Below are 15,417 nucleotides of genomic sequence, written 5' to 3'. Positions count from 1 at the left end.
GAGCCCTCGACCGAGGGGAATGCGCAAACCATTGTGCAGCCTTCGACAATAGCCACAGGCGTTCAGAAATTCTTTTATGACGTTTGCTTTTAAAAGACAAAAGTACAATAGCTTTAAGTTTTCCCGTTTCAGAGCATCTGGGCCTCCGGCCCACCCAGCCATTGATTCCCAAATCTCCAGTCGGGCTTCCTGGAGTTGGCCATATTCCCCTGCTGGCATCTGGACTTCCCACGGCCAAACGCCCACCTCCCAGGCCAGCCTCTGTGCTGCAGAGCGAGGCGGGTGGGGCGTTCAGGCTCTGGAGTCATACAGTCGTGGGCACAAGCCTGACCTTGCTGCTTCCAGGCTGTGACCTTCATGTGTCCAAGCCTCGGCGTCCTCATCTGCAAGATGCTGATGATCCTACCCACCTTATAAGGCGCCCTGAAGATGAGATGAGCTGGTAGTTGCAAAGCGCTCTAGCCAGCGCCCGGCAGATGCAAAGAATTCAGTGGACGGGAATTTCAAAAAGCAGCTCAGGGGATCCTGGGATGCAGGCGAGTTAGGAGAAATCTAACAATCGATAAATATTCCTTGGGTCTACTGTGTGCCAGGCTCTGTGCCAGGTACCACAACGCCTGGGGCTGCGTCCCACTTGCGCGGATCGAGCATCTAGAGAGGAAGCGGAGGGGCGGGGCTTAGACAGGCTGGGCAAGGGGCTTCCTCTCCAGCCTCCAGCGTGGGAGGTGATTTTTAAATGTTTGTTTGCCAAACATTTACTGAGTTGCAAATATTGGAACCCTCCATGGCTAGTTTAAGCAGAAAAGGGATTTATTAAACTCCACGAGGTAAATGCACAGAGTCCTTGGGAGGGCGGGAGAAAGACCGGGGGCGAGGTTTTCCGGAGAAACTCTCAGAACCCCGCTGGCTCGAGGGGGTGTTATTGCCGCTGCAGCAGCTGCCGCGGAGCTGGAAGCCAGGAGCCGACTTCACTGCAGCCGCGGTCTCTTCTGCCACCGGAAGTTGACCTTGTAACTGAGGCCACCCAGAAAGCTGGACCACAAAACAGAAGGCTGTGCCTGCTTTTGCCGGAGGTTCAGTTCGGAATCAGGAACTCCACATTGCGTGTGTGCGTCCTCGCTGCGAGAGGGCCTGGGAATTGACTTCTGAAATCTACTTGGGAAGGCAAAACTCAGGGGGAGCTTTCCTAAATGAAAAGCTTTTCAAAGGGCCATGGGCAGTCACCAATTTGGCATGTGTCCCCATGCCCCTACTCAAAGCACAATGTGGGGGCGTGTCCAGGGGTCAGATCCAGCTCTTAGAGATGCTCACTGTCTAGCAGGGTAGATGGACAGCCATATAAGTGACACTGCAGGAGAATGGAGGGGCTTACAGGAGAATGGACCATCCACCATCCACTGAACCTTTGTACCTGGCTCCAGGGGCCCAGTTGGTCTGAGAGAGGTGATGCCAAACAGTAGAAAGAGGAAGGTCAGCCAACCTGGGGTCAAGTCCCAACTCTTCCCCTGACCACCCGTATGACTTCTCTGAGCCTCAGTTTCTTCACATGTAAAACGAGGACAGTCACACCCACCATATAAGGGCTGGTGTTGACATTAAAGATAATGGACGTGAACTATTTGGTATAGTAGATGCCCAATAGGAGGTAGTTATTTTATAGTTATTGGTGTGAACATGATGAGAGAGGGTTCTTTTGGTGGGAACCTTGATGCAAAATGCTTTCAAGAGGTAGAGGAGGGGTTGGGAGAGACAGGAGGGCCCAGGACCCATCTGCCTTGGGGACAAAGACACCCTTGGGACTAACAGAACAAACTTTCATTTGTGAAGCTTCAACTTCGATGATCGTGAAATAAAAAGATACCAAGACAGCCCTCTCCCCTGACTAAGAGGACATCTCTCTCCCCTCGTCAGGGCGTCCCAGAGTTTCTATTCAGACATAGAACAGTGAAGAGCAGGACCTGGGGTCTGGGCCGCTGGCTGGAAGGCGAGCTCTGTCCTGCAGCTGGGGATCAATGAAATCTGAGGCCTTCAGCGCCCAGGGTGGGAACAGGCGGCGAGGGAGTGACTGCCATCCAGAGTGGGCAGTTTACCCCGTGGTCAGGGCCTGGGCATGGAGATAGGCAGGGGCAGGGTTAAGGCAGCTAGAGACCACACTTGACCTCTCCTCTCTGGTCTCCGTGTTGCTGGGGGGTCCCAGTCCCAGGGCTCTGTGCCCTTGCAGCTTGTCTGACGCTGACAGCGGTGTGGCGGCTCCACAGAGGCAGGACAGGGACGACTTGGGCACGTTCCCAGAGGCCTGTAACTGGGGCCTCTGGGTCCCGAACTGCTTGCTTCTTCCCTGGGGAAACTGAGTCAACCTCTCCTACCTTTTCGCCAAGCTCCCTCCTGCTCACGTGGGCTGCTTCTCAGAACTAGACCCAGAGAGGTGCCCCCGAGTCCCTTCCTGAGGAAACAGTAGCCCAGAGGGAGGCAGTGTGGGGTGGTAGAAAGAATGGAAAGACTTCTTGGTTTCGACCTCTAAAAAAATGCAATTTAGATCATTCAATTCTGAATAATTCAATGAAGATTAAAAGAATTGTGTCTAAAGACATTAGGCTTAAAAGGGCAGGTTCAAAGAGGGAAGAAAAGACCACGTAACAGAAAACCCCCTGCGAGGTGAATTACACTGAAAGGAATTTTACTAAGAAGTCTAAGTGTAGGTCTGGTTTCAGGTCTGGTTTGATTCAGGAGCACAAATGATGTCATGGGACACAGCACAGGAGTTCGTGCTGGCTCCGTTCTTACACAGGGGTTCCTCTCATGATAACCAGGTGGCAGCAGCAGTTTCAGACTTACAGGCTCCCAGGTTGAAGTCTAGAAGGAGACGGAGGCCAGCAGCCCTAGCAAATGTCTCATTGGCTGGACTGGCTCAAGTGGCTGTTTCTGAATGAATCACTGGTCAGGGAACGCAATGCTTTCATTGACCAGGCTGACATCACAGGTCCACCACAGGGGATGGGGACAGGTGAAGTCAACACCAGCCCTCTCCTTGAACCACGACTGGGGGAAGGGGCCGCCCAGAAGGAAATGAAGCACCGTTACCGAAAGGAGATAAAGTGGGTACTGGATGGTCCCAAAAACAGACGCCCACTCTGACAGGTGTGAGTAGACAGTTCCAGGAAACGGAAGGCCAAATGAACTGAGTCTTTCTAAAACATCAAGGATAGCAGACAGGGCTTTTTGTGAAATTTCTGGCAAAAAGAAAATCAGGAATAAAACATCTACTACTTAAGTTAAAATGATCTGTTTAAAAAAATTTCCAAATGCTGTCTTTTAAAATGTGTTTTTCAAACTTGTATTGTTTGTTTCTAGTTTTCTGCCACTCGGTCAGAGAAGGTAACTTGTACACCGCCTGCTTTTGGGAATTTACTAGAGTTTGACTTGTGACTTGGTATATGATCAATTTTGTCCAGGTGCCCAGATGCTTGATAAAAAGATATGGTCTCTGTTTGCAGGATCTCAATATCCATTAATTCAGCTGTTAATGATACAGTTGGCGTCTATTGTTGCTTTATTGTTTGTCTTCTTGATCTTACAAGGATCGAGACAAGTATGCTAAAGTATTCCACTATAATTCAATTTCTGTCAATTTCTACTCACACTTCTGTGAGTTTCTGCCTAATATATTTCAATGCCATGTTCTCCGGCCCGTTAAAGTTCATGGATCAGGCTATGATTTCACTATTGATCATAACTTTTATCAATATCAAATGACTCTCTTTGCCCTATTTAATGCAAATAGACAATTTTACACTATTTTCCATATTGCCTTTCTCCTTCTTTGGTTCCTATTTTGCTGATATATTTATGCTTTAGGTCCCACAGAGCTTGGGGAAGATGGCATAACGTCCTGTAAGGATGAATGGAACAGAGTTCCTTGTCTCCTATTTCACTCCTATCTCTTCTCTTTGGCAATACAAGCATGGAATGGAAGCCTGAGATGGGTAGCTGAGTTACCTCCCTCCCTCACTGCTCTGAGAAATCGCAGAGTAGGAAGTGTTCCTGAAGATGGATGAGGGGTGTACCCGCTTCTACTTCTCCAAAGGGAGAAGAATGTGGATTCTGAAACTACAGACCGGCACACTTTACTCCAAGCAAGAGAAGATGATGGTTTGTCACGTATAGGGTTTGCGTCTAGAAAAGGAGGTGAGCGTCACTGGGACCCAACAGGGGCTCACTGAGAACAAATCTTGTCGAGTCACGTAATTTCTCCCTTTGACAGCTCTACAAGAATCGAGCAAGTTTTTTTTAAACTTTAATTTTGGAAATCAAAAAATGTTTAAAATAGAAAGAATAGCATAATGAACCTGACCCACCCATCCGACAATTTCCACAATTTTCACCTTGTGGCCCATCGTGTTTCACTTGCAACCACACTCTCTCCCTCCACCCCCCATTATTTTGAAGCTAATCCTATATAAATATTTCACTGTGCCTCAGAAAACCGTAATCACAATGTCAGGATCACACCTGTATTAATTGTCTGTTAAATTTTACCACAAAATTTGACGGCTTAAATTGGTGGTTAGATACAGAGATTTGATCATATTCAGGTTGAATTTCCCTTTTTTTCTTTGATTTTTGGCAAACTCATGTACCATTTAGGAGTCCAGCAGGGAAAACAGAAACCACACTGGGCATTTCAGCAGAGGTGATAATTACGGGATGCCGTCACCATCCCCAGGGATGGGGAACAAGGGAAAGCGGTTCGGATACAGACTCTAAAGTGCAGAGTTGGGGCTGAGACATCCCAGCGGCCACCACCCAGCTGCCGCTGCTGGGTCCTCGGAGGGGACGTGAAGGGTCGGCGCGGGAGCAATGGCGTCAGATCTAGCAAGCCAGCAGGGAGCAGTAAGTCCTTCCTCCTCCTGCCTTCCCGTCTCCCCTTAGCGTCCTCGTGGGCAGAGCCGAACTGAGGTCAACCTGCCATGGAGAAGGGTGTTTCCCAGAGAGCCAGTCCCGCATCTCAGAGCAGGGAGGGGAGGGGTCTTGGAGCTGAGAGAGAATACTGAATAACTGGCGCCCCTCTGCACAGCTAGTGTTCATCAGGAGATACACCATGATTGGATAGTTCTCTTTTTATATGTTGTTATCAGCCGTGGATGATGACCACCTTAATCCACTAATTCATTTGGGATTGCAAAATTAGCAAAGTATTCGACAAGGTACGTCGTGACGTCCACGTGGACCAGATGGAGAACTATGGAAGAGACGGAAAGCTGTCTTCATGGAGTAGTATTTAGAGGAACACCCGCAGTGTTGATAAATGACTCAGTGTCCACCTAGAGGGAAATTCCCGGTGGTTGGGTTTTTGTCCTTGACCCTGTGTTGTTATCATTTTTATCCATGACTTGAACAAAGACAGAGAGTGTGTAGGGGTCATTCAGAGATATTTGTTGAGGGCAGTGCTGCAGACTTTTTCTTCCACATCATTGCACTCATGGAAATTGTTACTATTTGTACAGTCTACTGGGGAAACCCTAAGAGACTGCTCACACCCTAAGGTGACCGGCCTGGAATCTGGCCATCCCTGCCTCTACTTGGCTGCTCCAAGGACTGAGGGGATCAATATCTCAAGGCCCGAGGGGATCAATAGCTGGGGCACGCTCGAAACGTATTCACAGCTCGCTACCTTGGACACTCTGGTCTAAAGAGAAGGATATGGCCAGAATTCTGCCTCACATCATAGCCAGCCCTCCCCAAGAGGGTCCCAAGGGAGGAGTGTAGAAGAGAAGTCAAGTCACTACTCTATTATTTGCTGTGTTGATGTCTGAACTCCCAGGGTGGAGCTCTCTGATAACCTGGGCTGGACCACACAGAGTAAGCTGGAGGCTTCAGTGGGGTGGGGAAGGAATTTTCCTTCCTTCGAAGTCCCAAACTAGGCAGTTGCCTAAAATCAGAGACAAAACGTGACCAAGTTCTAGGACATATCTAGAGACTAGGTCCCCTGCCATTCAGGAGACAGTTATAACCTCTTGTTTCTGTAACACAAGAGGAGAGGAGAGCCCCAAAGACAGAGCTAGAAGGTCTGGGCTGCCCCCACAGTGGGATTAGGGTGGGGGCAGGCGGGAAGGGAAGACCTGAGTGACTAACTGATCAGATGACAAGGACTGAAAAGGAAGAGAAAAGAGCTAATCCCATGTGAGTGACATTTTCAAATGCACAGTCCATGTGGTCCCTTGTTGTCTTGGCACCTGCAACCTGGTCGTCAACTCCTCGTTCCTGGATGTACGTGAGGGGGTGTCACTTCTCCATCACTGCCTAACGACTTACCCCGGACGCAGGGGCTTAAAACAACAGATGTTTATTATCTCCGCTTTCTGAGGCTCAGGAATCCAGGGGTGGCTTAGCTGGGCAGTTCTGGTTCTCTCACGCGGCTACAACCGAGGTGTCAGCCGGGGCTGCCCTGATCTGAGGCTTGACTGAGCTGGAGGATCCACTTCCACACGCATGCACTTGACTGTTGGCAAAAGGCTTTGGTTTTTGCCAAAACCCTGGGGCTGCTCATGATGGCTTCCTTCCGCCAGAGTGATGAGAGAGAGAGAAAGAGAGGGAGGGAGAGAGCCCCAGCTGGAATCTGGGAAGTGAATTATTGCCACTTCCGCTGTATACTATTGGCCACACAGACCAATCCTGCTAACAGTGTGAGAGGGCATGATACAAGGACATTGATATGAAGAGGTGGGCTCATTGGGGGTTATTTTTGAGATCGGTACAACAGGTGGTCAGCGGGTCAATGGGGGAGGAAATGCCCTTCCTCTAACCCCCTAAAAGGATATGGCGGGCACATCAACCTGGCAGAAGACAGTGCTGGGGGGGATGAAAAGCTCCTCTCGTGACAGAACCAGGATCTAAAGAGATCTGTACGGGATTGAGTGATGGGCCAAACCTAGCAAGGTGAAATTGAACAGAAATAATGAGGGGCCCTGTAACTGCATCCCCACAGGGGCCCCCAGGGCATTGCTGAATAGAAGGGTAGAGAGATCATCATAGCACAGATGAGAATGACCTAGGCTTTTAGCTGTCAGTGGGGTCATAATGAATCAACCGTAGGATGTGGCCGCCAAAGCTGGTGCCAAGGTCTGGGCCTAGATTAATAGAAGAATAGGGAGGGGAGAGTTCCGTTTGACTCTGGTCTGGTCTGCCATTCTGGGAGTACTGAGTTCTACTGGGTGCTCAGAAGAGATAAACTAGAACATATTCCAAGGAGGGGGCCTAGGATGGCCAGGAGGCGGGAAACGTCTTAAGGCATGACGGAGGGTGTATGAAGTCTGTGGCCTGGAGAAGAAGTTACTGGGGATGCTAGAATGGCTTCTGTTTTTAGGAGGGATCCAGCTTGTTCTTTCTGCCCACAAGCCCCAGAGATGGGGGACAGGAAGGTGGGGTGAGAGGAAGAATTGTGAAACAATCAAAGCAGTTCTAGACTGGAAAAGCTTGCCCAGGTAAGTCGCGGGTGTGTCACTGAGAGTCTGTGTGAGCTGAGGCTGGAGGCTGTGCAGAGTGTCCTCACAACATACAGGGAATTAGGTGAGGTGACTTCCCTGCTTCCCTCTGCCCCTTATTCCATTATCTGCCTCATATTCCATTATCTCGGGCTCCTGAGAAGAGAGAAGACCCAGCTTCACAGCCCTGCAGGGGAGGAGCCCTGACTTTGGAAGGGCATCCTGCAGAGGGAGAAGAGAATCTTAAGCCAGGAGGAGCATGGCTCAGGGAGAGTGGGACAGACAGCCACGCTTGGGGCTCCCCGTATGCAGACGTGGGCCTCTCCTCTCTCTGAATTATGCCACAGGCTCTGTCCTGCTGGGTGTGAAAGATGCCCATGCCATGGGGCAATAAGCTTCCTTGGTCAATTCTTGTCACCAACCCTTGATGGATGCTCCTGATCTTTGGGGCCCCTCAATGCTGTTCTGAGTCCTGAGCTTACCCTGGGAGCATCTCCCTCTGGCTGGGTCAATACAAGGGCAGTGGGTGGGGCGAAAACCCATAGTATAAAGAGGGGCTTTGTGCTACCATCAACAGAAGCTAGTCCTGTCCCCCCAGATGAAAGGGTGACATGGCCTGAGGGAGCGCATGGGCTAGGTCTTCAGTGGAAGGAGGAAGGCCCCCACCTTGGAGTTAGACTTGCCCTTCCTCTTGGCGGTGTGGGTACTCTTTCCATCCACAGTGGACCTGCGGTGTTCATGGGGCCGCCGACTTGCTAATCTCAGCACCATCTTGCTTGTCATGGGACAGTCGGGACATCTGTCTTGATAAGTTATAGGCGTGGGCTGTAGATCCAGGTGACAGTTCTCAAGAGCCCCCCACATGTGGTGTGGTGATGCTGGAGCGTTCTTCTTCAGCCCCTAGATCATTTCCTTCGCCAAGATTGCTATTTGGGCTTCCTCCTTGAATCTGTCCAAGGGAGAAGGAAGAAGTAGGTGAGTAGCTAGGAGCGTCTAGTTACTTAAATGACATGAAATGTCAAGAAAACATCATCTATTTATGCACCCATGCATCCATTGCCCATCGTCCACCTAACCATTCATCATCCACAAATTCATGTATCTATGAATTCTTCCATCCATCATCCATGCCTCTGTGCATCCACCATACATTTATCCATCCATCCATCATCAAGATACCCATCCACCCAACTGTCCATCTGTCCATCCATCCATCCATTATCCAGATGGCCACTCATCCAGTCATCCATTCACATCACCTATGAATCCATCCTCTGTATATCCAACTGTCCATCTAGCCAACTATGTGTTTATCCACCGTCCATCATGTCTATCTGTGGTGGACACTGTGATGTGCTGTTCAGACCCCCTTGCAATGAAGGACTTTTTGCCCCAACTGCTAGGAGTGTTGGTGTCAAAGAGCCATTAGAGGTCGGTTCCTTCAAGGATTCTCTCAGCTACAGACAGCTGCCTTGCCCAAGCCAGCTCACGTCCCTGGGCACCTCACATCCGATGACTGATGGATGTGTAGGTATAAAGGCCTGAGCATCTTGACCCATCAGAACAACTCTGAAGGTCTGTTCCTGCTCCAGAGCTCCCCATGGTGTCAGCCAAGGCTGTTGTTGGGCCTGCCCTGCAGCTTAATTTCCCTTCTTCCTGATCCTGCTTCCTTCCTCTGCCTTCCACAGATGTGGATCCCAAGGGCGCTCTTTAATAAACACCCTGGACCCTAACTCTGCCTCGGGGTCTGCTTCCTGGGGAGCTCAACCCATGACTCTGATACCATCCTTCCATTCATGAATGCATTCCTCCATCCGCGTATCCTTCCATCTAATAAATAAAGTTTCCTTAAATTTGCAATATGTAGTATTTTTCTTTCTGTCTCTGGCTTATTTCGCTTAACATCACACCCTCCAGGTCCATCCATGTTGTTGCAAATGGGACAATTTTGTCTTTTTTATGGCTGAGTAGTGTTCCATTGTATGTATACACCACATCTTCTTTATTCATTCATCAGTTGTTGGGCACTTGGGTTGCTTCCACGTCTTGGCTATTGTGAATAGTGCTGCAATGAACATAGGCATGCATAAGTCTCTTTGGATCATTGGTTTCTAGTTCTTTGGATAAGTACCCAGTAGTGGGATAGCTGGATCGTATGGTATTTCTATTTTTAGATCTCTGAGAAATCTCCAGATTGTTTTCCATAGTGGCTGCACCAGTTTGCGTTCCCACTAGCAGTGTGTGAGGGTTCCGTTTTCTCCACATCCTCTCCAACATTTGTTGTTTTTTGTCTTGATGATTATAGCCACTCTAACAGGTGTAAGGTGATATCTCAGTGTAGTTTTGATTTGTATTTCCCTAATAATTAGTGATGTTGAGCATTGTTTCACGTGCCTGTTGGCCATCCATATATCTTCCTTGGAAAAATGTCTGTTCATATCCTCTGCCCATTTTTTGATCGGGTTATTTTTGTTGTTGTTGAGTTGTATGAGTTCTTTATGTATTTTGGAGATCAACCCCTTGTCTGATAAATGGTTTGTGATTTCATTCATATGTGGAAGATAACAAATACGTGGGTAAACAGAACAGATTCATGGTCACTAGAGGGGAAGGGGGTTGAGGAGTGGGCGAAAGGGACGAAGGGGGCACATATGTATGGAGATGGATAAAAATTAGACTACGGGGGGTGAGCACGATGAAGTGTCTTCAGGAACTGATAAACAATAATGTGCACCCGAAATTACACAGTGTTATAAACCATTATAATCCCAATAAAAATTGGCTATATGTACAAGAGTTGGGCATTACGAATGATACAGACCTGAATCAAACCTGGGTCTTGCCCTCAAGGGGCTCACAGTCTAGCAGAAATGAGATGTGCCCACCCATAGCTCCAACAAGGAAATCAGAGTGAGGAGTGGTCTATTCTGGCTGAGGGGATCACGGAAGGCTTGGTGGAGGAGGTGGCACCTGAGATGGGCCATGAAGGCTAGGAAAGTGAACTTTGGTTATACGGAATTGGGACGGAAGTGGCTTTTTATGGAACAAGAATAGTCTGTGCAAAGGCATGCAGAACTCGAAACGAGACTGGTCTGCCCAAAGGAAGGAGGCAGGTGTAACAGCTGGGCACAGCTGGACCCGGGATGACCTCACGACAACCACTTCCTCTGCTCCCTGCCACGCCCCTCCCCCCAGCTCTTCCTCCCACCTGCCTCCCCTCCGTCCCCACAGAAAGCACTGCTTGGTCACCAGCCAGAGCTCTGTGGTCTGGGCGTGAGGGAAGGCTCCAGAGGCCGCCAAGAGGAGGGCAGGCTGTTTCCCGGGCTGCGGGGAAGCGGAGGCGGCTCGCCTGGCAGGCTGCTCCACGCAAGCCTCCTTGCTCCCGAGGAGGCTGCTTCCTCTGGCTCACTTTCCGATGAGTAAGAAACCAGATGGGCCCAGCCGGCTGGTGAGAGTCGCGTGCTAATGAGGCCAAGGTTACAGCATGACCCCAGGAAAGGCCTGGAAGCTTTGCACGCAGAAGAGTCTGCTCACAGATCTCTGACCCAGGTACAGACAGTGAACTTGACCTCGGGCCGGGACACAGCCCCTGGCCCCTGCTGTCGACTGAGACAACACTGATGGGAAGCTGAGCCCCGTGTCTGGTTGCAGAATGAGCCCCAAACACCGATCAGTCAATTAATCAGCCATCTGACAGCTCTGTATGGAGGAATTTCTAGAGGTGCGGAGGGCCGTTCCAGGACGGTGGGGGATGAGGGCACTGCCCCGGGGGCTGCTGCCCGGCAAGGATGCGAGGCTCTGCGAGGTCCCAGGTGGCACGCCTGGGTCCAGGGGAGGTGTGCTCTGGGATGCCGGCTTCTGCTCGCTGCCAGGAAGGACGGTCTGTCTCGGCTCCCCCACAATGCAAAGGGCTATTCTTCTAGGTAGTGAGCTCCCTGTCTGAGGAAGTGTCTAGTGGGTTGCCATCGGATAATCATTCATCAGTGACTCTTAAAGAGGATGCTTATGCTGAGCTGGGCCTTCCTTGATGCTCCATTTATTGACCGCATGACTTGGGGCAATGACTTGCCTTCTCCAAGCCTAGATTTCCACAATGGGGCTAGCCAGCCCTGGTGCTCCAGTGGTTAGGATTCAGCACTCTCACCACTGTGACCCGGGTTTGTTTCACGGTCAGAGAACCACACCCCCCGTCTGCTGGTTGTCATACTGTGGCGGCTGCCTGTGGCTGTGATGCTGAAAGCTAAGCCACTGGGATTTCAAATACCGGCAGGGTTACCCGTGGTGAATAGGTTTCCGCGGAGCTTCCAGACTAAGACAGACTAGGAAAAAGGACCTGGCCACCCACTTCCGAAAAAAATGACCTCGAAGACCCTATGAAGCCGGGAGCGGAGTCTGATAGAGCACTGGAAGGTGAGAGGAGGGCGCAAAAAGACCGCAGGGCTCCGCTCTGCTGTCCAGGGTCGCTGGAAATTAACTCCATGGCACCAACAACAGCAAACGGTGGGGATGAGGAAGCAGGTGCTCCCCAGCCCCGTGGCGAGCGCTGGGCCACACTGTGGTGCGAAGCCCGGAGCGCAGTGCTCCGTGGGGCTCCGTGCATGGTAGGCATTTCTGTTACTGCTCTAAGACCATCCGTAGAGGAAGGACTCTGGAGACTTTTGTGTTTCAGGCATTTGAGAAGGGTCCCAGTGAGTCCTGCCCCTCTTAGCAGATGTCCACGGTTATGGGTCAGCCTGTGGCCCAGAGAAGGGGCGGAGCTGTGACTCAGCGGAGCTGGTCCCCCCGTTCCCCCAGCACACTCCTGACAACCCTGCAGCCCCCTTGGTCTTACATCCTGAAGAGCAGAGGGGCCGGGGGCTCTCCATCCGTGGGGAGTACCGGGATACACTCCCGCGCTCGGCTCAGGCAGGATTCTCACCGCCATTCTGCAGCCTCAGCGAGAATCCCAGGGCCTCACGGTTACCATGGCAACCCTGCGCAGGGCGGAGCAGGTGGGCCTGCCTTGCAGATGAGAAGCCGGAGTGTGAGTGTCCAGGGCAGGGCTGGCCTGGGGGGTGCTGGGCCGTTAGGATCCCCAGTGGGGATATCGGAAGGGGACAGGGCGCTTGGGGACAGCCCAGCATCCTGAGACCTGGCCCTCGGCTCTCACAGCTGCTGGGGATGCACTTCGGCTGGGGGTCCTTCAGTGCCTGGTTCTTGCTCTCCACAGGGTCTCTCATCAGGAGCCTGGCTAGGGCCTGTCCTTCACCCCGGGTCCCTGATCGCCCCTCAGGCCCCACAATGATTTCCTTAGGTCCCTCAGAGCAACTCTGACTCAGGAGGCACCCAGTTCTCCTGAACTGCCCTTGTGCCCAAGACACTCCAGGGAAAGAACGGGAGAGGGCAGAATGGGTTAACTAAAACGCAAGTGTGATCAGGTCTCTCCTCTATTTAAAAACCTTCAATGGCTCCCTAGTACCCCCAGGGTAATGACTGTCCCTTTATCACAGCGTACAGGCTCTTGGCGCCTGCTCCCTCCTACCTCCTCGCCTCCTTTCCTGCCTTGTCCCATCTTGGCCTGGGGCTCTGTCCACATGGGGAATCCTTAGTGCTTCTGGAGGGGTGCACTCTCTCCCTCCCCAGGCCTTGGCCTATACTGTTTCTCTCTTCCCGGACAGCCCTGTCTGCTTTCCTAGCTGCCTTCCATCTCTCTCCCTTTCTTAGCTTAGACAGCGTGTTCCCTGGGAAGCTCTTGGCAGGGTGAGGAGCCCCTCTTTGCTCTCAGAGCACCGTCCTCCTCACTTAGAATTGCCCACTTATTTGCTGTCTTCTTCCTCTGGGAGTCACACCCCCAGGGCGTGGCTTGGCCTGTGCACAGGAGGTGCTGGATAATTGCTGTGGAATGAATGAGTGAGTGAATGAATGAATGAATGAATGAAGGAGGCCCCGCCTGGGCCAGCTCTCCCTGGGGAGGTGGCGACACCGGCAGAGTTGGACACCCCTGGGCGGGGAGGGGAGGCTGGGAAGTTGCTGCTTGGAGAGTGTTGACTCCCCAGGCTTCAGAGAAAAAAAGCAAAACAAAACCGTAGGCAGTTGGGTCCTTGACACCAGTGAGGGACTAGAAACCATCTATGCACCAGGCCTTTGGGAATCGGGTCGGCCAGTTGGGTCTTTCTACTCCGTGGGGAGTTGTGTGTTGGTTTTTTTTTTTGGGGGGGGGGGAAGATGAGCCCTGAGCTAACTGCTGGCAATCCTCCTCTTTTTGCTGAGGAAGACTGGCCCTGAGCTAACATCCGTGCCCATCTTCCTCTACTTTATACGTGGGACGCCTACCACAGCATGGCTTACCAAGCGGTGCCATGTCCGCACCCAGGATCCGAACTGGCGAACCCGGGGCCACCGAAGTGGAATGTGCAAACTTAACCGCTGTGCCACCAGGCTGGCCCCGAGTTGTGTGTTGATTAAAAGGACCCCTGTGAAGGAAAAAGGAGCCCAGGAGATCCTGGCAAAGGCTATGCAGAAACACGACACGATGTCTGGGGTACCGTGTTGGATGTGAAAAAGCAGATGCAACGTTACATGTGCCCCAGGATTACAGGCGTGTGACAGCGAGTGCAAGAGAAAAAGTGGGAGAAGAAAAGATGGCTTCCCGGCTCTTGGAGGAGCAAGATTCCCACCAGGAGGCCTGGAGGGAGGGGTGGTGTCCCCTCTCTCCTGCCTCTCTCCGTTGACTGCCTGAGGGGCCTGCTGGAAAGGCCCGTGCTTCCCGCTGGGCGTCCCGGAGAGGGCATTGCCGACAGGCCTGGGGAGCCCTGGGGGGGACCTCTTACTTGGATCCAGGCTCAAGGCTGCCTCCCCGCCCCCGCCCCACTCCCCTGGCCCCCAGGAAGCAGGCTGGGTGGTCTGTGCACCTCCTCCCTGCCTGGGGTCCTGCCTGGAGCCTCCTGGCTCTGCCCAGTTTCTCCCCTTCCTGCCCTTGGCCAGTGCGCGCTCTGCCCACCCCCTTGTCTCCCCTAAAGCTCCCGTCCCCGATGACCCATACAGGGCCATTATGAGGCTCAGTTTCTTGCAAGAGCTGTCTGCTCCCCTTTCATTCCTGTCCCCAGCCCAGGTAGCCCTGACACTGTCACCAGACGTCCTTTGTTCCCTGGGGAGCTGGGCGCGAGCAGGATTCCACCCCATCCTAGGGAGAGCTTGCTGCCTGGCCCTCTTCTCCTCCCCGGGCCCACCCGTGATCTCTCCCGTTTCCCTCCGGACCCTCGTGAGTCTGAAGCAGGAGTCTGCTCTCGGGGACGGCCCTCGTCAGGGGTCCCGGTGAGCTGTTCTCGGACGAGATGTTTTGTGAGAGGCCCTCGTGGTGGAGGAACGAGCCCCCGGGGAAAACGGCAGTCTCGGCGGCAGGCTGGTGGGGAGGTGTTTGGGGCAGAGGCCCGGCTCTGTGTTCCTTCTATCAGCCCTCAGACAGGGATTTGCGGTGACTTCACTCTCTTCTTTGTATTATTCTGTACTTTCCCAATCATCTAAAACAAACAGGTTTACTTCTAGGACCAGAACAAAAAGCTAATAAAAGTTTCCTCCCTCCCCCACTTCGGGCTGCTTCTGTCCTGCCCTCTTCCAGTCACTCCTGGTTGGGGAAGGGACCAGCACAGACTGCGGGTCTGAGCGCAGAGCCTTCACCCAGCCATCCTACCAAGAGCTGGGTAACAGAGACCACGGGCTATGATGTCACACTGTTCTGGGTTTGAGTCCAGGCTCCACTGTCTACATGCTGTGTGACTTTATGAGAGTTACTTAACCTGTCTGAGCCTGTTTCCTCATCTATTACGTGTAATTAATAATACTTACATCAGGGTTCTTGTGAGAATTAAATGTGCTAGCTAGTTTTCTGTGCTTAGCCCAGGGTTGGGCACATGGTTAGCATACCATAAATGGTGTCTTCTTTTTTTTTCTCCCCCCA

At 52.0% G+C, this 15,417-nt stretch overlaps 1 non-coding gene across 1 annotated transcript; it reads left to right on the top strand.

Annotated features, from left to right (window-relative positions):
* The first annotated feature begins 524 nt into the window (after positions 1 to 524).
* On the top strand, positions 525 to 594 carry MIR493A (microRNA mir-493a). Its single transcript, NR_032922.1, has one exon. It is a non-coding gene; the product is annotated as a microRNA mir-493a (primary transcript).
* The last annotated feature ends 14,823 nt before the right edge of the window (positions 595 to 15,417 follow it).

The sequence above is a fragment of the Equus caballus genome, chromosome 12, assembly GCF_041296265.1.
Source record: "Equus caballus isolate H_3958 breed thoroughbred chromosome 12, TB-T2T, whole genome shotgun sequence".
Taxonomy (NCBI): Eukaryota; Metazoa; Chordata; class Mammalia; order Perissodactyla; family Equidae; genus Equus; species Equus caballus.
Note: the sequence above shows the minus strand (reverse complement) of the source record. Positions and strands in the feature narration are given on the sequence as shown.